Consider the following 21012-nt stretch of genomic DNA (forward strand, 5'->3'; position numbering starts at 1 on the left):
AATGAATTTGATTGTCTCATTGCTACAGAAATATTCTCAAGTCCTGGAACATGGAGAAGATGGTGGACTGACAAAGATTAACAGCTGGGAAGGGGGAGCAGAAGAAGAAAGAACTGGAAGGTATGACTTGTACCTACTTTTGTGAAAAATTATTTTAAAAGGAAATTAAACACTTCAGTACCTATTCCCAGCTATAAAAAGGAAGTTGTTCCTTTTTCTTCCAAACTGTCCCTTGCCTTGTTGGTACAGGTCTCTGTCCTCCCTTTTAAAGAGAGATACAAAACTTCAAGACTGGAAGTCATTTTCACACATGCCTGAGTTTCCAAAGAAAGAGTTTCCAAAATTGGTATGCACAGTAGTTTCCCTCTTTTCTTTATTGCGACAATTGGCATGTAGAAAAAAAAACTGAAAAAACTTGCAAAACTTTAAAATAATCTAGGAAAATGTAAACAACATTCTATATGCAATGTATAGAAAACAATGCAAGTCTGAAACAGGCATGATAAATAAGAAATTTCAACAAATCACTGAAACTTTGAAGAATTACACAGTAAGCTTGGTGGCTGCTATTTGTCTTTCCTCAAATCAGTTTATACACCAAGACAGCGACACTAAACATGCTTTAGTATAGAGGCAATACCAAAAAGACTTCCAGAAATGAAGCACACTAACTAGTTAAATTGTAGAATTTCATCTGCTACTCATGAGTCAGAACTTGGTTATAGTTCACTCTTATCTTTGACTGATACTGAACCAACTGATACTTCCATACAATCTGTCACTACAACTGCCACCTCTCAGACCACACATCCTGACAAAACTCCCACTGTGGGCAAGGATACACCAGATGGAAGTTCACAGCAATTCTGACACGGACACACAAGATGAACCACAAAGAAACCACATCATAAATTTATTGCAACAATTTGAGTAGATTCCGTTGGAGAAAAAAAGTAGTGCTAAATATTCCATGCATAGACCACAGATCTCTGCCAAGCATTTTTCCTCTTCAACAGAGAGCTTGCTAAGCAATATGTGCTTGATGATGTTCTTGGATTTTGCTTTACTTCCTTGACTTCAAAACTGTAGGGAATACAGAAACCATGCATGTTATCAACCTGATGAAATACACTGGTATTGGAAGGAACAGTTAACCAGGGTGGGATTTTATTGATCACTGTGTACAGCCCTTGATCTCTCCCAAGCATAATAAAAAAATGACCTGCATCCTGATTAGTCAGCTATCATAATTCAGAATAAAAATGCTTCCGTTAACATAATTATAATTAACTGATCTTTGGAAGCAGTTCTTTTTAATGAAGCATATTGCCAGGAGGTAACACATTTACAGCACAAATGATGCTGCAGAAGGATGGCTCAGTGGGTATTTGTCAAAGGTATTTGACTGGGGGTGGGGAAGATCTTAATATTGTCTCCTCCACTCTCTTCTTCGAATCTGTAATGTTTATATATTCACAGCATTCTGTCTAGGCTATTAAAAAACTATCAAGAACCCTCAGAGTTTTCCCAGGCAGCACTGCAGCTACCCAAAAAGAGCCTGCTTGTGTTCTCGTTTACAGAAAGATGTACAAGCAACTAACAGAATAAAACCCAACCCACTGCAATGGCTTGAGGCCTTCCATTCATAGGAACAACAGCCCTGCACACATTTGAGCTGAGATGCAAAGTTACTGTCACTGTTCTTTTTCCACCTCTTATCAACCTGAACTGTCCAGGATTCAGATATTCTGCATATTGATTATCCCTAACATCTCTACAGAAACATGTGCAGGTCTGGCTTCATCATCCTTCCCTGTGTTCCCCACTGCTAGAATTATGTCCTTTTCTCTACCTGCTGCACTCCACACATGGTTAACATGCCAAGCTTTCAGGCCTGACACCCCAGGAAATGGAGAACCCATAACAAAATGGGCAGGAAGGTCCCAGCCCAGGGCAGTTCTGTCACTGATGTTTCAATGGTAGCAGGATCAAACCTTAAGTCCTATTGAAAGCAAATAAATACACAAAACACTCCTGGTGACACCAGTTCTGCAATAGAGCAAAGTCTGACGTTAGAGGCAGGAGAAGAGGATGTACAAGAGAACAGGGTGCATTTGCTCTTTGGACCCTCCTTTCCTAGGATGTCTCACCCAGAAGGTGTGAGTCAGCTGGGCTGTCCCAGCAGGGCTGTCTGCAACAGGGGCTGTAAAAACTCCCCTGCTATCGGAGGTGAGGGCACCTGCTCTTAATGACCCATCGGAATGTTTGCTTTAAAAGCTGCATGTTGTACAACTGCTTCAACCTCCCTCCCATCTTAGCAAAGGGGCTCAGAAAATGAAAATTATTTTCCCATCAGGAATCACTATCTCATATACAGGATAAAAGTTTTTAAGAATAGATAAAAGGATTAAGGAAATTCAAGTCAGGCATCAGGGAAAAGATTCTTTAAATATCAAATAAAAGGAAGAGTATATTTTAAGAACACTTGCACAGACCCTTCACAAAAACACTGCTTATTCCTTGCAGGAACAATGAATTCAGATAAAGTCTATTCGGCAGCCAAGGCAAATACCTTAACTATCCACAGTAGCATTTTGGTTTATGATACTCCTCTCTGCCTTCTCCTGTCAAAACTGGTCTTCAAATTATTATCTCAAAACAATTAGGCATTGAGCTCTAAGACAGGCAATATATCATAATACAAATTATTACTACAGCTTCTATGAAGTAGGTTATCTATTGTTTCTCACTAATATTTTGAATTAATTTTCCAATCTCTGAACTGAAGCCTACAGTTTTTTACTGTTCTCAATAATATATCATAGTTGGATGAGAATTCTAGAGTTCCAGATCAATAATTAACTGCCCCCATAAATCTCTGAAACTTTAAATTCTTAATCTTCATTATTTTCTACAGATCATTCTTTGAAGCATGAACGAGGCAAAAAGAAGAAAACCTAATGCTCTCAAGAAGTGCTATGTGAAATTCTGGTAGCCTTTCTTGTAAAAATGTTTGCACCAGTGACACAACTCCATTTATTATTCCGCAGCTCATTTTTCAAAAATGACTGCTTTTGGCTATGCATTTTGCAAAGCATCCATAAAAATAAATAAACATCTTCACAGTCTTCTCAATGGTGCTTCAGAGTCAGTAACTGCTTAATCCAATGGAATTTGCATCCACTTAGAAATATTTCTTCATTTCTAGCAGGTTTGCTACCAATTTTAAAGCATGAAACTACAGCTGCAGTTTTTAAAATAAACTGATGAAGATCTAGGAGCATTATTTAAAAGGCATCTTCTTGGGAAGAGAAAATAGCTTGATCTACAGGCTGGAAAAGCAATAATTTCAAGAGAAAGCTATTTTTTTGAAGTCTGTTTTTCTTTACATTTTAAACATGCAAGAAAGCTGTTCATTAAATTCACATGATGGAAAACTTCAATGAAAGTAATTCTACCCATTCCAGGAAAAAACCTGATAAACCCAAAATAGAAAAATAAATACTATAACTGGGGGAAAGGGGAAGGCAGAAAAACACAGAGCCACATTCCTTACTGCACAGAGTGAAGGAACACTGCACATTGCACAACCCCATCCCTGCTCAGTGCTCTCACTGTCACCCCTCTTGCATCAGTTTTCACCTCCTCAGCTCTTGCTTCAACACATTCTGCAAGTGGCTCTAGACTACAAGAAGACAGACAGTGAGTCTCCCAGAGAGCCACAGTGAAGCCAAGGGAACTGCCTGTGTAGCTCACTTTTATCACCCTGATAACAGATACACCAGACACTAATGGAGATCAGCATCAGAAGTTTGTGCTCATGGAAGTCTTGATGCACTTGTACAATTTATTCTTTCCTCCCAATAAATGTGTTTTATACCTGTTACTTCCATACCTGTTACCTATCTGTTACCTGTTTTATACCTGTTACACCCTGAAAAGGGTACTGCTTCTTCTTTGTTCGTATATTTTCTGTAGAAGTGTAGATTTAAACATACAAGTCCATCTAAACTGCACCATTTAGCCATAGTTCAAAGGGTTCCAAAAGCTCCTATATATTTAACCCTGGCAAAAAGAATAGCTCAGGCTGCAGGGCAGAATTCCTTAGATACAGAGGTACTCATGTCTTTCTGGTCTATGTGATTAAGACTGTGTTAAGCAAGCTAACAAGCATTATGAAAAGGAGAAAGAATAGACTCTAGAAAATAACAGCTCTCACTATGAATCTTCAAATTAATTACATTTCTTTCTCCTCACCTTCACACCATGCCCTTCAAAGGCCAAATGGTCACTTTATAAGGCTCATGAAATGGTCAAGAAAGCAATAACAAAATAAATGGAATTCCACCACCACCACCTCCCAGCCCCCCTGCCCCTGAAAAAAAAAAAGGTTGTATCTAAGCAGTCCATTTTAAATGATGGATAAAATTATGTTTGGTGGGGCTTTTTTTAAACAGGAGGAAGAAAGAGGATGGTAGTACAAGATCTCATCTCACTGAATGAGGATTTCTCAGTCTTCCTCATATTAGAAGGCAAGTTTTCATGTAACTTTAGCTGCAAATGAAGATTCTTCTGAGAAAAAAGTAGCTCCATACTAGAAGTCTCAAAAATAAATCAGACATTAATGAAGTTGAAATTACAATAAAAACTATTTAAAATATATTCCCCAATAATATGCAGTATTTTCTGCATTTACAGTATTTCAAACAGAATATGCAGCAATTTTACACTGCCTGGATTTGGGCTCACGGCTAATCAACAAATTTATCTTAAGTTAAAGGATATCATTAAATGTTCTGTCAAACCAAAGCACACAGAAAGAAGACACACTAGTCATTAAAGACTTTATTCAGTTTTGCAATATTAAACAAAAACCAAAACTATTACTATCTTACATGTGCTAATACTGAAGTCAAAGTACATTCATTAGTTTAATCAGGCATAGACTGATAAAAGTGAATGCGTGTTCAAGTCAAAGAAAGACGAAAAATAAAAACTTTGCTTTTAATTTAAAATCCTTACTTGGTTTCCTTTTGAGGATATGAATGAGACTAATAATCTTGTACCTCCCTGAGGCAAAGAAAAACTAGAAAATTCTATGCACTGCTATTTGTTAGCGTGATTACATCCTTCACTGCATGTACATTTCTTTCTGATATTTAATCCATTTAATAAAATGCAGCTGTAGAGAGGCACCAGGAAGAACATCAAACCTTATTAGTCCACTGCAAAACACACACTACTTTTATTAAGCCCATGTATTTGCAGCCATGGCTCGTGCAGCACATAGCACACAATGTGGCTTTCTGTCTTTGCAAGAAAAATCAAAACTTTTAAAGTAAGTTTTTGAATACTCTGTAATAGGCTAACCTAACATTAAATTGGCATCCAATCCCACAAATGCAACCTACCTTAGTGATGAAAAAACTATTACAAAGAGACACATTCAAAGGAAGAACAAACTCAACATTTCAAAAGCAGCCAATGGAAATAACCCAAAGGTCACAGAGCAGAAGAGAACCACCCTCCTTTACAAGGAAGCGTACCTGGGTCTGTTTGCTTCCTGCAGTTGTGTTCTAATGGCAGACATCATCACCTGTTCATTTTCAGACTTCTGCCTCCTGCTCTCCTTCTATGTTCCCTCAGAAATGCAATCTTTCAGAGCAGATTTTAACTAGCATGGTTTAAAAATCCAGGCTTAGCACTTGAACGTGGCAATCATGTTAACTGTGACTACTTAAGGTTAATGCTAAAACTATATTTGAGATGTTTTCTGTATAAATGGCTGCTTGTGGCTACCTTAATGGTTATCTGTTTTGCCTCTGTTCTTACATCTGGATTTATTTAGTGTGCTGTAATGAGCAGGCCCCACTTCCTTCATATCCAATCCTATTTCCCACAAAAACATATAAATGCTTCCTCTGTTGAAGAGTTCTCCTTTTCCCTCATCAGTGAAAAAATGGTGGAAACATTTGGGCATCTGAGACTTCTTTAGTCAGCTTCACCTTAAGACAATCAATTTATCCAAATGAAAAATATCTTACCTAGTTATTGCATGAACAAGAACAGAGAAACCAACTAACACCATCCTGTTTTTGGCAGATGGAAAACTGCAGCATATTTACTGTTCTCTATGTTCTCTGCAGCTGTGAAGAATTTAAAATCATGCCAAGTTTCAGCCAACAACTGCCATGGTCCAGACAAGAAAGGTCATCACTTTATTGCATTCATGAACTGCAACCTAGCATTTTAACTCCCACTGGCACTACACCAGTGCTAAAGGCACAGAAATGCCATCATCCCCCCCTTGCAGTGCATTTATCTTGTTACATTTCACTGAATAACACCCAGGTAACCAGGCCTTGCTATATCATCCTGTAAGTCCACTGAAGATACAGTGTTAAACAAAAACACAAATTGTGTTAGTTCTCCCAAATTGATGTTCCACTTAATGACTTAAAAAGAGGGGGAAAAAACCACTCAAGAGCCTTGAGCTTCACATAAATATTACTTCTTTTAGTTTGTTTTAATGCACAAGGAATAAACAAATACTGAAATGTCACTAAAAGTGACTCATTAGCCTCTGCCCTAAAAAGAAAACTTTCCTACCACATACTTAGAGCAAAATGTACAAATATTTTTGTCACTGCTTCTGACATAGAAAATAGGGGTGGGGGCAGGGAAGCAAGTGAAGAGGAAATAAAAAGCAAAATTGACACTTTTCAATTTGTACCTCATCTCTTTACAGCAACAGACCAAATTTTTTCTGTCCTGCTTTCCAAGACCAACCATGACATCCTTCAAACATTCTTACAGTAATCTGATGCTAGAAGAAAGGAAGAGAGGAAGCTAAAAGCCTGTCTGTTACTTGCAGCAAGATACAAAATAATATGAGCTGCAACTGCACTGAAGCTCCCAAGGCAAACAGGGTCTGCAGAGCAGCCTGGCCACAAGCATGGCTGTAGCACAGCATCCAAGAACTCAGAGCTGCAGCCCACAAGTGTCACCTCCAAAGCTGAATTTGGAGCAATGCAGGAAAGGAATGTTATGCCATTGCACTGATTGTATAACTCAGACACAGTAACACCACAAAATAAAATTCCTCATATAATGCTGTACAAAATTCTACTACAAAGAAAAAAGAGAAGGAAGGCTTTATATTGAATGAAACAGAACATTCTGGTGACAGACTTACTTCCCGATGTCCCTAAAAATTCTGGCAAGTGTGAGTTGTGCTCAAAAGAGTTCTGAGTAAGGCTTTCAGCACTCCACCACAGAATTAGGCAGGTTTTCAAAGAGCTTTTCAAGGCTAAAACAGAAAGACCACATTCAAAACTACTCTCCTATGGCAAACCAAAGTGCTTTATTAAAACAAAGTGCCCTTTTACACTAGTGATCTGTTAGATTAATGACTGCTCTGGCCAAAAGCACTGAGGTTCTACAGCGTGTTGGTATGCCTTCCATTCTGGAGACTATTATGTTACATAAAACGAAACTGAGGAAAAAAAGGAAGAGAAGAAAGAAAACAACACATCACACCAGCTTCCCAAACAGGAGAACTTGGGAGTTCTATACAACTTTGTGGTTGCTTCAGAAATTTCAAGCGGCATAGGTCCAGGTTTACCAATAGCATTGAAAAAATTCCAGTGCTATCTTGCCAATCTCCCACATACTTTTAGAAATCAAAGTATCTTAATTACAGGGGAGAGGGTCGTTGCAATTAGAGCTTAAACACGCCTTACAATTAGTCAATTGATAGGATATCACCTAAGTGCAGCTACTTTGTTACCACAAACACCTGCAACCATCTTCATAAACAGTGAAAGGATAACAGGCTGGATAGTTTAAATAAAGAAAAGATCCTAAATTTAAACAAATATGGAGCCAATAATCTCACTGACTTACTTACATAACCTCATTTCTGGCAACAACCCCAAATATTTTCCAACTGTGTTAAAAATCAAAGAAGTTGCTTCCTATCAGTAGTTGGGTAAAGTATGTCAAAATAGTTTTTCTTGAAACATAGTCAATTTAGCCTAAAATAACCACACATCTTTCATCTCAGGTGCATTGTTTCTTGAATATGAATAAAATAAAATGAGACTGCAGCTCAATTATTTTTCTTATCTATGATAAAGTTCTACCACTAAGCAGCAGTACTTCACTCTTCCTCCACAGTGCTGCATATTATTCAATCATTTGCATGGAGAGTGAGAATCAACATGACTCACGACAGGCAAGTCCTGTGAACACCTCATTTAACACTGCTGTTGGGAAAGTTCTTCTTTAGTCCATTTCTAATCCTTCATCCCATTCAGCTGTTTTGTGAATTCTTTGATTCAAAAGGAAATAACACTATCATTAGGGAGCTTAAAATCCTTCTGCAGTAACTACAACACTGTTCTGCGATTACACGACGCCTTATTTAGAGAAGGGGTGCCCACCCAAACATCTGCATTTATAAATGTTGCTTTTCATCTGTACTTTAGTTGGGAATTTCTGCATCCTTCCCCCTTTGGAATGTACTTGAACACCACCCTCAACTTATCACAGGATGAATAGGATCCTAGAAATATGAATTGCTTACATAGTGGCAGATACTTGATACTCACTCCACAGAACAAGGTTACAGTGTTCTTGTGCTACTCGCTCCTTCTGTTGCAGGAGCACCAAAGACCTACGATAAAGGCATCATTGTGCAATGGTCTTCTAAAGGAGCACAGAGAGGGGCCCAAAGACTAAGATTTAAATAAAAACCTATGTAATGGGAGAATATTATCATGCCAAAGGCATGTACTCGTGTGTATGCCAATTAGTCATAATAATTCAGCACTCCTTACTGGCCATCAATCAAACACTGAGGCAAACAAATGTTAAAAGATGACTCTCCTTTATTTATAAACACATAAAATAATTATAATATATCTTATGCAGGAATATAGTTTTACATTGTAAAGAGAAAGTAATTACATAAAATATATATGATGAATAAAGCATGCAATGAATGTTTAAATATACATAAATTACTCTCATAACCATCTTTCTATCATCCTTCTTGTTTTAGAGACACACACAGCTGGAGTACCATAGTAAATAATTTGTAAACAAGTCAACCTTAATTTCCAGCACAAACACAGCAGAATAAATGTGAAGTGCAAATGCCTAAAAAAGACACATTTGGGGAACAGTGTGTGTATACAAAAACACTGAAACTCCAACAATATTAATGATGGTCATTTTCCTGCCACAGCTCCCTGTCAGCTCAAAACTACCAATAGTTTCCTGCCAATGTCAACTTTTTGGCTTACAAACAGAAATTACATCTATTTAAAAGTAGGTGTCATGGTCCACTAATTTATTTAGAGAAGCCCTAAGAACCTGCCAGGGAAAAGCCCAAAGGAAGATAGATTTTAAGTTCCCTTTATGGAAAAACAAATTTAAAAATAAATATAATATCTTTTTAAAATGTTCAGTCAATGTATCTGAAAGGTATGTAAGGGGTTTTACAAATTTCACTTGACTACATATTAATTAAACTAAATTAAAGAGTAAGTATTATACAATAACTCTGTGTTAGCAAAGCCCTATAAAAGTGACATTACTGAACTGGTAAACACAGCTTCTGGATGTGATGAACACATTTCTGGTAACTGAAACCTCCTGCAAAGATGCAACTTCATTTCAGACTATGGAGATTGAAGACTTACTTTGTTCAAGTAAGTATGTGACAAAATAAAATTCAAAAACTGTTTATCTTCCTCTCTGACCTAAAAATAAATTTTAAGTGCAAGAGAAGCAACAACTTACCAGCCATAAATATCCTAAAAAATTACCAAAAATAAAGGAAGGATTATGAAAACAAATTTTAAAATTAACTTGAAATCTGTTTAAATACAGACAAATTTCAAAAAGCTTTCATTTGTATTCTGATTTACTTAAATAACTGTACTATGAGGAGAAAAAATCCACAAGGTCTGAGAAGCTGCATCATTATGTCAATTGGATAAATAAAAATCCAGCATGATAAAAGGCAAATGTTAAAACAACAAGTAAGTTTCCACTAGCATCCCTGCATTCCCCCCATGTGAGGCATCAGTTTTGTGCAAAGTATTTGGGTTTGTATTTTATTGCTATTCATGCACTCTGTGTATTCAGAGGAGCAGTTTAATTACAGTATTGGTGAGAAACTGGGTCATCCAAGATCTGATTAGCCCTCAGGAGATGCCTCTCCTTGCTTAGCATAGAGGAAGCCCAAGATTACCACATTCCTGAACAACTTAAGCTACAGCTCCATGCACACTTCCAGCAAGGGAAAAGCAGCATTTACCAGAATCTCAGCCAGGGATCACTGATCCCCACCCCTGCACTGCTCTCCCTGCAGGGCAGCAGCGCTGCCATGGATGCAGCTGCCTAGGCAAGAGCTTAGGGAGCCCACCCAATTCCAGTCAGCCTCATCAATGCTCCTGGAACAAGGAAAAATGCAGGAATTTGGGCAGATAAAGGACATTGAGCCATTACTGGCATGGGCAACATTTTAAAGAGGTCATGAAATTTTAAGACCCTGAGTTCAGCCTTGGCTCCTGAAGCCCAGACCTTTCTAATGAAACTTCATTCAAAACTTCCTTGTCAAGACCTCACAGGTTCCTGTAATTCATTAATTGTGATCTCTGAATCTGTATTTTGGGTCAGAAAATTATCTCCAGCCCAGTTGCTGATAGTCTCACCAGGAACAAGCTGCAATAAAAAGAAGATAGAGTGGCAAGTAGCAGTACCCCAAGAAAACATATCTGAAAAGTTAAGAAAACACGGAAGAGTAACAGTGAAGTTAAGACCGAGTGACAAGCTCTCCTACTACAAGATTCCAGAGCCAAATATGTCTTTTTCACTATAAAAAATTAAAAGTGTGTTACTACTGATCCAAATCCTCATGTGTAACTACAGTTACACTGGTGAATTCCCTTGACAGCTTCAATAAAAAAAGAGGAAAAATTAAATAAATACTGATATTATCAATGAAGCAATTTTTAGGGGGTCACTAATACAGTAGTTTAGTCTTTAAGAGTCTTATGGATTTCCTTTTTCTCATAGCTGAGTTGCAGGGGGGTACTATTATTTAACTCTTAAAAACTTTTACAAACACATCACAAGTCTTCAAAGCCACTTGCATTATGGCTCTTTGTCCCTGTATCCAACAATTCTTTATTATGCAAAGCATCAGTTTTTCATAGAGAATTACTATTTCAAGTTTCAGGAAAGATAACTCAGGGGACACTAGAGCTTCTTCTCTTTTTCTCAAGTCACAGTAGTTAAAAATATTAGAAGAAAACTGTGCTGTGAAATCCCAAGAATTGTGAAAACACTAATTGTAGTTTCAAACTTTAATTTCATGACTAGGCTTTCAGAGTTCATGGTTCAAAAATAAAACAAAAACCTAGCACATAACATAACAATCTGACATCCTTTCACTATTCATTATCATATATTTTAAAAGTATTTTAGTTTACTTGTAAGCTTTCCTTCCCCAGCATACAGTTGTCTCAGAGAGTCACAACCTAGACTTTTTCCTTTCTTTCATTCAATCTCAGCTCACTGCAAAGAAGTGATGACTACAAATCCTCTTCCACCAAATCATTCAGCTTTAAAATTATTTGCAACACTCTACCCACAATATATAAAATGCACAGCCACCTACACCTGAGGTAAAACAAACAAGTCTGTCTCCAGTATTTATTTTATGAACATTTTGACTTGCTCAGTACAGATTGACTCTGACACACCAGGAGGGGACACTGGGGGTGAGGGGGGAAAATAAGCCAGCCTTAACACACAAACTTTCCTTAGGACAGGGAGCTCTACAGATGCCCAGAACACTTTCCTCAGCTGCAAGCACATAGACAATAATGTTTAGGATGGTTTGGGTTGGAAGGGACCTTAAGATCATCCATTTCCAATCCTCGTGCCATGGACAGGGACACCTACCACTAGACCAGGCTGCTCCAAGCCCCATCAAACCTGGCCTAGAGGGACTCACTGCAGCACTGCATCTTGATCTGTTGTGGCTGACCTTAACATTTGTTTTAATTCCCAAGTTCATTGTTCATGAACAAGGAAATTGACAGCCAAAATTGTTTCTTTACATACACTACATGAACACAGAAGAAAAAAAAAATTATGTTTTTAGAAATCCCAAAACCACAAGGTTCCTCTATGAACACAGACTAGAAAGCCAAAGCTGTAATGAGAGGTCAAGGTATGTAACCAACCATCAAAGAGAAGCAGCCTTTAATCACACCACTGTGGGCTGGATTTGAACTGGGGAGGCACAAACTGCCCCCATCATTACCAGGCCACACCAGCCATGTGCAGAATGTAAAATTACATTGCACAGTATCTCTCAAAATGTGTTCTCTCACACAAAATGTGTTCCTATCCCAGTCGAACAAAAAGAAAACCTGAATGAATGGGACTGAAGCACAAGGAAGCACGTGACCTTCCCAACTGCAGGCAGCATTAGGTTTTTAGTGTGTTAGAAACAAAACTAAAAGCAGAAAGACAAAGTCAGGAAAAACATATTCTGTATTATAAGCTGGCACTGCATCTTATATATTTAAGGGAGGGGAAGTGAAGATGTCAGCAGCTTGTTGCAATAGTGTGCAGTAATCTTAAATTTCACTGCAGCAGCTCAAATAATTTCATTGTAGTGATCTTTCCTCAAAGGAGGAAAGCACAAGAAAATCCCCAAAACTGAAGAGCAGAGTTAATAATATTAAGAATTTATCAGTACACTACATATTTTCTGGCCATTAAATATATGTAGAAAATGTAGATTGAATCAACTCTTTCTGTGATGGAACATTCTAGGCAGGTTGCATCCACCAGGATTTCTCCAAAAAGTTATTTTAAATACAAAACAAATCAATAATCAACTGCACTTAGCTACACTTGATGCTATTACAAACCCTTTAAGGATATTATTTCAGTGTTCTATACGGCATACAATGGAAAAGCATAATTTCAAATATAAATCTGTCTTACCCTTATTTATGAAAACAGGCATTTACAAAGCTATTCCACAGAAATAAAAACTTTAACTGGGAGGGACTGCCTCAGTTTTAAAAGACTTTTTGAATTGTCCAACAACTAACCACCACCATGAGTCGTGAACTTCGTAATTCTGTCAATGCTCTTCCCTAACACGGGAAGATCCAGTGCAACAGAATCCAAACCATGCACTTACACACCTGGTAACTATAAAAACAATTAAACAAAAAACTAGTTCTCTCATTCACTTTCAAAAAAAATTAACTGATCATTGGCTTAAAAATAAGCATGTGTGTGCTTCATAAGTATCAGGATATTAACAGATTTACTTCTACAAGGTATTTAAATAAAATAATAAGCTTTATGTAACAAATTTTATATGGTAAACAACAAATATTATATTGTAAAAATTACTTAAGCTAGTGAATAAAGTTGGCAGAAAATCCAAATATCCAGATATTATCTGTCTGTGAAGAAATTTAGGATGGATATTAGAAAAAGGATTTAATCATTTTAGGACTTAGATAGCATCTAACACAGCCCTTCAACAAAGAGCAACAGAACTATATATTGAATCAAGTACATCACAAGCAAATAACAAGTAGGATTAAATCATGTAGCCTGCATATAACAGCATTCTGGAGTTTTTAGTAGCCTTCTGAAGGCTGAGATTATCTCATTTTAGACAGATTTTTTTTAATGACACTAGGTGATGCACAGTTTAGGAATACTACTCCTATAATTTTTATTACATCTAGCTATTCTAGGTGTCCACAGATTTTGTGAATAAGCACACATATATAGAACTATGCAAATAAATGCAGCTTCATAAGATATGATACTTACCTTATTGACTGACACATTTAGGAAAGAGGAGCATACAACTAAGGACTGTGCTTATAGTTCAAGTTTCTCTGAAGTAAACCATAAACTAAGAAATTCAACATCAACCAAATATAAAATATCTCATCTTCTCTAAACCATGACTGGTACTTTGTGTTGTGCCCTTGAAGCCCATCACAGCACAGGCTTAAGCACCCACTCTACCACAAGAATGCAGCATCCAGCATTGAAGACCATCACAAAAAGTACTGCCAAAATGTTGCCTTGCATTTCAATAAGGGTCTTCATTCTTCCTAATGAACAGCTGAACCAGTCTGGAACCAGCTCAAAATCAGACCAAAACCAAGAGTGTTTAGCTCTAGCACTGTCTGTATGTGCTGCACCCAAACCAACATTATCACAGCAGCATCCTGGAAGTCACACTTAACACAGCAGCTGTGAGTCAGTTATTTGTTATGTGTAAGACTGTACAGAAGGCAAGGACTGCCCATGAAAAGCTCTATAAAACAAATGAAGATTCACATACAGTGTTTGACAAATCAGGATATCCCGGTCCTTGAATAACTGCCTAGAAAATTGTCCTCTGTGCAATACAGCAAATACATTAAACATCAGAAAGTAAACAAGTGTGAACAGTAATATGAAAGAATAGAAATAAATCTATATTAAAACTAAAATAGTTCTATCTACACCAGCATGAACCCTATAGTTCAGCAATTCTTTCAGGTCTTTTTTTGGTGTAATTTTTCCTCTGCTGCATTTAGCAAGCATTTCCTTCATCATTCTTTTTTATTTCCAGATGTCAAGAGCAATCATTTTTCATTTATTTTGACAAGAAATTTAACCAACAATTTTCTTTACTCACTTCCTCCCAGAAACTCAAATGGTTTTATTTTACAAACAAAGGATATAATTATCCCATGAGATGCTTTTCCTTCAGCACGTTCAGTACAGTTGTGTTGAAGCTGAGCTACATTATAAATACAGTTCCTATGCAAACAAAGTTTTATCCTTATTTCTACATCAGGCAAGGCCAAGCAACACTGTTGACAAACGCTGCATGAAGTAGTCTCACATCTGCAAAACTTATGAGACCTTTAAATACTCAAAAGAGCTCACTATAAAGAGGTTATCTTACCCATCAGATATGACTTAAACCAAAACTTCCGGTGTCTTTCATCTGGTTTTTTTTCACCATAACAGATATTAAGTCACAGTTTTCTATGGTTCAGATCATTCCAATACATGCCAGAATTCCTTCGGGATCAACCCTCTATACTGAATTTTCAGTAATGTATTTATTTTTTCCTATAAAATGAAGTCCATTCATTTTATGCTGGATTTTTACCAGTTATTTTAATGCACTAGGTAGCCACAAATTTTGGAATTCTTAGCAAACCCAAGGCATTTTCCCCTCAGAGTTACATGTTTTATTTATACTGAATAAAACAAATATCATCTTGTTACAGAACTCAGTTTCTTGAAAATGAGACCAGACTACAGAGAAGTCTTACAGAGCACACATTGATCAAAAATTTGCAGATTAAAAATGGTATCTGCCAAATCTCAGCTTTATTTGGTTATTTTTACAGGACTGAAGTTGCAACACTCTGTATGAATATTTTTGAGGATTACCACCTACTACAGAAGTGCAGTTCTTCTAAACTGCAAACCAAGGGTTTCTTTTTTAGTGAAAGAAAGAAATCTACTTACTCATGACTGGAAACTTCTTTGTATATAATCCAAGACAGGTCTTGAAGCAAGGTATCTTGTTGGAGAAGGTTTCTCAGAGGTATACATGTCCTGAAGGAGGGAGGGAAAAAAATACAAATAAAATGTTCAACTTCAAATCATTAGAGTATAAAGTTTACATATAAACAGTCTTTCCTACTCTTTTCATCCTTTTTGGTTAAAAAAAAAATAAAAAGGAACACAAAAGATGTGTTTGTTGTGACTGGGGAGCTTTACTACTTTATGCTTATATTCAGCAGTTTATTGACTCAAAACATGCACCTTCTACTAACAATCTAATTAAAAACCTGCATATGTGTACTAAAAAAAGGTACTATAAAGTATAATGTTTGTTATCTCTTGGGAGCACTTAAAAAGTTAAAAGTACATGACTACAACATGGATATAGTAACTGAAAATGCCAAAGCAGTGTTTTCCTTCAGCAACCTCAGCTGGTAAAATGATGCAGAAAACCCAATTTTTGAAAGACAAGAAATGCAATTAAGAGCACTAAACATGTACAGGTTGGCAATGACATCAAACAGTTCCTTCTCAGAAACAAAACCTGGAAAAGTTACCATTTCTAGCAACTATAAACCTACAGTTCCATCAATTCCTCACTGATTTCAAAAAAAGATACTCAAGTAGGGCAGATATGGATTCACCAACAATAAGCCTGGCCCTCCCTGAAGCCAAATATAGAGGTCTTAATCTCCAACAGTGACAGCACAGCAAGTACATTTTGAAAAATTTATTATATTAATTTATTATATAATCTCCCTCCTGCTGCTAAAAGCAAGTCTGATAGAACAGTTAAATGAAAGAAACTTCACCTCACAGTTGAGATGAAAAGAAGAAATCCAACATATCTACTAAGCTATACAGTTTTCTACTAATACCTGCACAAGTACAGACTGTCTGTAAATTAAGGAATATTATGTCCTGTATTTCCTCTTTTCAAAACCAATTAGAACCTGCTGAACCTCACCACCTGTGCTAATCCAGACAGGTATCTTGTGCTCAGATTTCAAGTCTCAACTCTCCTGATCTCTTCATGCTCAAAAAACAAAGTAAAATGCAAAAAGATGTGAGATGTAACTTTTCTTAAAACGAATTCCCATAACATTTACAGATCTACAGCACACTGCAAAGTAGTACAGGAACTACCACAGGACATCACAAGAGGGTTTCTTTATCAACTGCTAAAACAATTAAGAAAAAACAAAAAACATCAAAGCCACACACACCATGAAAAAAAAGAAATCCAGCTGCCAAAAGGAAGCCTTTGGTAAAGCTCCAGACTGAAAATTACAACCAACTTTTTCACACTGAAAAAATAACACAGGGAAGAGACTCAGTAGGGAAATAAAGCAGCTGAAAAATCCACACACAAACATTCTAAGTAAGCAGAGATGAACACAAAGCCATGAGATGCTACAATCAGTGAAGAGCAGTTTGACCTGCAGGCCCTGTCAACTTTGCATGTCTGCTACATTAAATATTTAAGCACACACAGCCCAATCAAAAATTAAGAATGTGTTAAAACATATCATTAGAACTGCAGCCTTGTCAGCTTCCTCTTGATTACTGGTGTCAAAATTAGCAAATATAACTTCCCTGACATTTAATTATTCACTGGGCTAATAACACCTACTGTGTTAAGAACATCAAATGGATCAGACAGCCCTCAAACCAGGCCCAAAGCACTTCTGACCAGTTTCACACTACCTTTGGGACCAAATGCTTCTTGAATCTTACGCATCAACTGGAAGACCAGAGTGTCCCATTCAACTTTTTCCAAAGGCCTTCTCTCACCTTAGTTTTGTAAATATGAACTAACAATACTTTGCCTCTGAGACATCGTGTTACACGACATTTTATTGTGTGTATGTACAGGAAAAGGTTGTTCATTAGGAAAAAACAAAACAGTAGCTCTGAAAACCACTTAAGGCTAATAATAGCTTAATTATGCACCCTCATCGCTTATAAAACCCTTGTCACGTATCACTGAGGAAATGAGATGGGGATGATACAGAAACTCTGTTCTACATAAATGTGTGAAAAGTGAATGCTCCAGTGCACCAGAGCAACCTGACCTCCAACTCCCAGCTGTAAAGTGCTACTCCTCCATTGCCTTCAGTGTCTAAATATTTTCTTTAGCTAGTGCTAGCATCTGTTTAGCAACTAATGCAGACTTCTGGTAAATTCAGTTGTTGTTCTCTGTAATAACACTATGTGTGTGTTTTATATCATTTCCCTTGTAAGTAACTTTTTTTTAAAAAAGGAAAATTTTGTTATTTCATCTGTAATTCTGAGTACAGCAATAGCAAGCAGCATTGAAAGTCTACCAAAAAGCAGAGAGTCCCTGCTTTCTATTGCACTGCAATAGTAGCACCTTTTCCTAGGGATGTGTGTTAGAAACTAAACTGTTTTCACTTTGCTTTCTCAGCCAACCTGGTTTATTTTGACACTTGCAGGGTTCTCTCCCTGCAACCAACTACTCTCTCCCTGTACCAACTACTACAAAACAGAAAGGAGTCTATTACATGTTCAGAGTCTTTCTGAAAGACACCATCTTGGAAAAACTTTTAATTGAAAACAGTGCCTGACACTCTTTCTGCTTTTCCTTGCAATCAACAAGGCCATAATAAAAACAAATTTTAAAAAAACACCCATGCACAAATACCTTTGATCTTTGCCTTTTCCTGAAGAACTAACCCTTGTATTCCACCCCACATTTCCTCTAGTGACACACATCTACTCACTCCTGGGAGTATCACCTTCAGTAGCTGTGAAACTACCGGCACTTTAGCTGAGATTTGAAAGGAATACCTGCAGTGAGTGAAGCTCTTTGCAACTTCAAATTCACACACACCCATAATACATTCAATTCTCTGTTTCCATAGCTGGTGCCAGGTCTCTTTTTTTACCCAATACTCTGTTTCAGAATAATTAGCAGGAAGCAGATTGCAAGCAAATTACAGCATATTGTAATTCTATGCAGCATGACTCTACTCAGAGATTTTCCTTTAAGTTGGCAATTAAAGACTCAGGTCTAACCTGTGTGTTACTGCAGTATCTGTTTAACTTCAATACTATGGAGTTAACATTAAGAATTTATACCCCCAGTTCCCAAGGACCAGGAACCACAGGAGCAGCACACAACTGAACTGCTTAAACACACAAAGACAAAACACTCTAAAGAGAGCCTGCCTTGCACAAATCAGTATTTTAGTGTCATTTACCATATTATTTAAGCCAAACGTTATGGCCCCTCACACAAAACAGACAGACTTCAGAAGCACTATGTTTCAGAGTTGCACAGATAGCTGGATGGCAAAACATTAAGTCTGAAATTGATGGTTTCTGTGCTGTATAATCAGAGGGCAGAGGAACAGCTGGTTAAAAGGCAGTTCCACTAAGTACTTATTTCACATTGCATCTCAGCTGAATTAACTTAAAAGTTATAATCAGAAACAACAAAAGTTAAAAAGGAGCAAAACTAAGTCACTTCAGAGCACAGTTATTAAAAAGAACACAACAAAAATGCCTAAAATAGCACCAAGCCTCGGAGCACCCCAGCTCAGTAAAATGCCCAAGACAGCACAAATGCACAATTCACAACAAAGTGAAATTGCTACTGTTTCAGAACCTACACAGAAACACTGACTGGCCACAGATGAGGAAGCACATGGAAGTACAAATGAAACACGCCAAACGACACACCCTCCTTTGTTCATAGCAGGAATATTTACACTACAAAGCGTTGAGGCAAATCGCCTTTAGTTTCAGGCACTGCTGATTGGCCGCTGCGTTTAATACACACACGCCTGGTAGAGTTGGAGTTTCGACTGTCACACAGCAGCTCTAGATTGCAGGGCACGCAGCAAGCTAGAAAACCATAGAAAACAATTATTCAATACAATTATCCTAACTGAAATGATCCTCCAACAAGATACATTTGTTGTGAACAGGGCAGATGTGGATTTGTTTTCAGGGAAAGCTGAAAACCAGCTCCCGTCACAGCCAGCTTTCAGTGCAGCTGCCTCCTCCAAGCAGCGAATGGCATAAAGAAAGTTATTCTCCAGCATATGCGGGCGAACAACTGCTACAGGAGTTTGGAGCAGTGGCTTTTAAATCACCACTTGACTCTCGTTCAGCAGGCAGTTCAGTGGCTTGGGTGGATTTCTACAGGCAGCCATCCACGCCACGGAAAGAACCTGAAACACCTGATAATAATTGGCTCTTTGCTGGCAGTCCCGGCGGAGGCTGAGGGCTGGGAGAGGGCCATGGAGAGCCAGGGCTGAGCACAGCCTGGGGGACGGCCCCGGTTCCCAGCCTGGCACTTCCCACCACATACCTGAAGCATTACAAAAAGCAGAGGGAGCAGGTACAGAGAGAGCGGCAGTGCCAGAAAGTCACATTAAAGGGTTCAGCCATCGAAATCCTCCCTATTCCCGACTAGGGCGGCACTGTCGCCTCCCACATGGCCAGGAAAGGGGGGCCTCAAGGAGGCCCCAGGTATCCGACCTACAGCCGTGACTCCCTCAAGAGCACACCCACACACAGGCCCCCAGCCCCGCTCTGACTGCGGCTCCTCACGCCGCCACACCTCGCTCCAACCTTACAATGGGACCAGGGGCATCTCCACAGGGCTTCCCCCGGGGTTCCCCCGGGTTCCCCCAGCCCGCCCGGCTCCGCCGCGTCCCACAGCCCCCGCAGCCCCCCATGCGCCGCCCGGTTCCCAGCAGAAGAGCCGGGAACACGCACACCCCTCCGCTGGGAATGGAACAGTCCGAGTACCCCAGTACCCTGCGGGAGACGGCTCCCGCCACTTCCACCTCCCGGCCCCGCGGGGGGTGCCCGCTCCCCCCGGGGGAGGATGGTAGCGCCCGCCCCCCCTCAGCCGGGAGAAACCCGCCCGCTTCAATGGAGGGTCCGGCGCGGCACCTTTACACACACACACGCGCGCGCCCCCTCCCCCCGCACCCCCGCAGTGGACGGGTCCAGCCGGCCACGCCGTGCCCGCACAATGGCCGGAGCAAATGCCGGCTCGTCCCTACCTTTGCTCGGCTTCCTCCTCTTCCCGGGGCCTCCCTCCGCCGCCTTCCCCAGCGGCGCGTCCCTGCTCGCTGCCCCGGGACCGGCAGCCTCCGACCAGGAAGTGCCCCGATGTGACACCGCCGCTATGGAAACCCTCCCCGCCCCCGTCCCTCCCACAGGGCTGACCCGCCGCGCCCGCCATCTTGGGCTCGGGACGAGGCGCCTGCCCGGGGCCGCGGGCTGCGGAGGGGAAAACACAAAACCGGCCTGGTGCCCTCAGAAACTGCTTGGCTGTGCTGCAGGAGCTACCAGGGGCCTCAGTGTGGACACCCATTCTCCTGGGTCCAGTTCTGG

At 39.1% G+C, this 21012-nt stretch overlaps 1 long non-coding RNA gene across 2 annotated transcripts; it reads right to left on the reverse strand.

Annotated features, from left to right (window-relative positions):
• Positions 1–1002: 1002 nt before the first annotated feature.
• Positions 1003–20786, reverse strand: LOC116994907. Of its 2 annotated transcripts, none has more exons than XR_004417617.1 (3): positions 20679–20786; positions 15598–15687; positions 1003–1083 (listed from the first exon to the last, which is right to left on the reverse strand). It is a non-coding gene; the product is annotated as an uncharacterized LOC116994907 (long non-coding RNA). The 2 variants fall into 2 exon arrangements; XR_004417616.1 differs by lacking the exon at positions 1003–1083 and adding an exon at positions 8938–10734.
• Between the last annotated feature and the right edge of the window lie 226 nt (positions 20787–21012).

Source organism: Catharus ustulatus, chromosome 4 (genome assembly GCF_009819885.2).
Source record: "Catharus ustulatus isolate bCatUst1 chromosome 4, bCatUst1.pri.v2, whole genome shotgun sequence".
NCBI classification, from domain to species: Eukaryota; Metazoa; Chordata; class Aves; order Passeriformes; family Turdidae; genus Catharus; species Catharus ustulatus.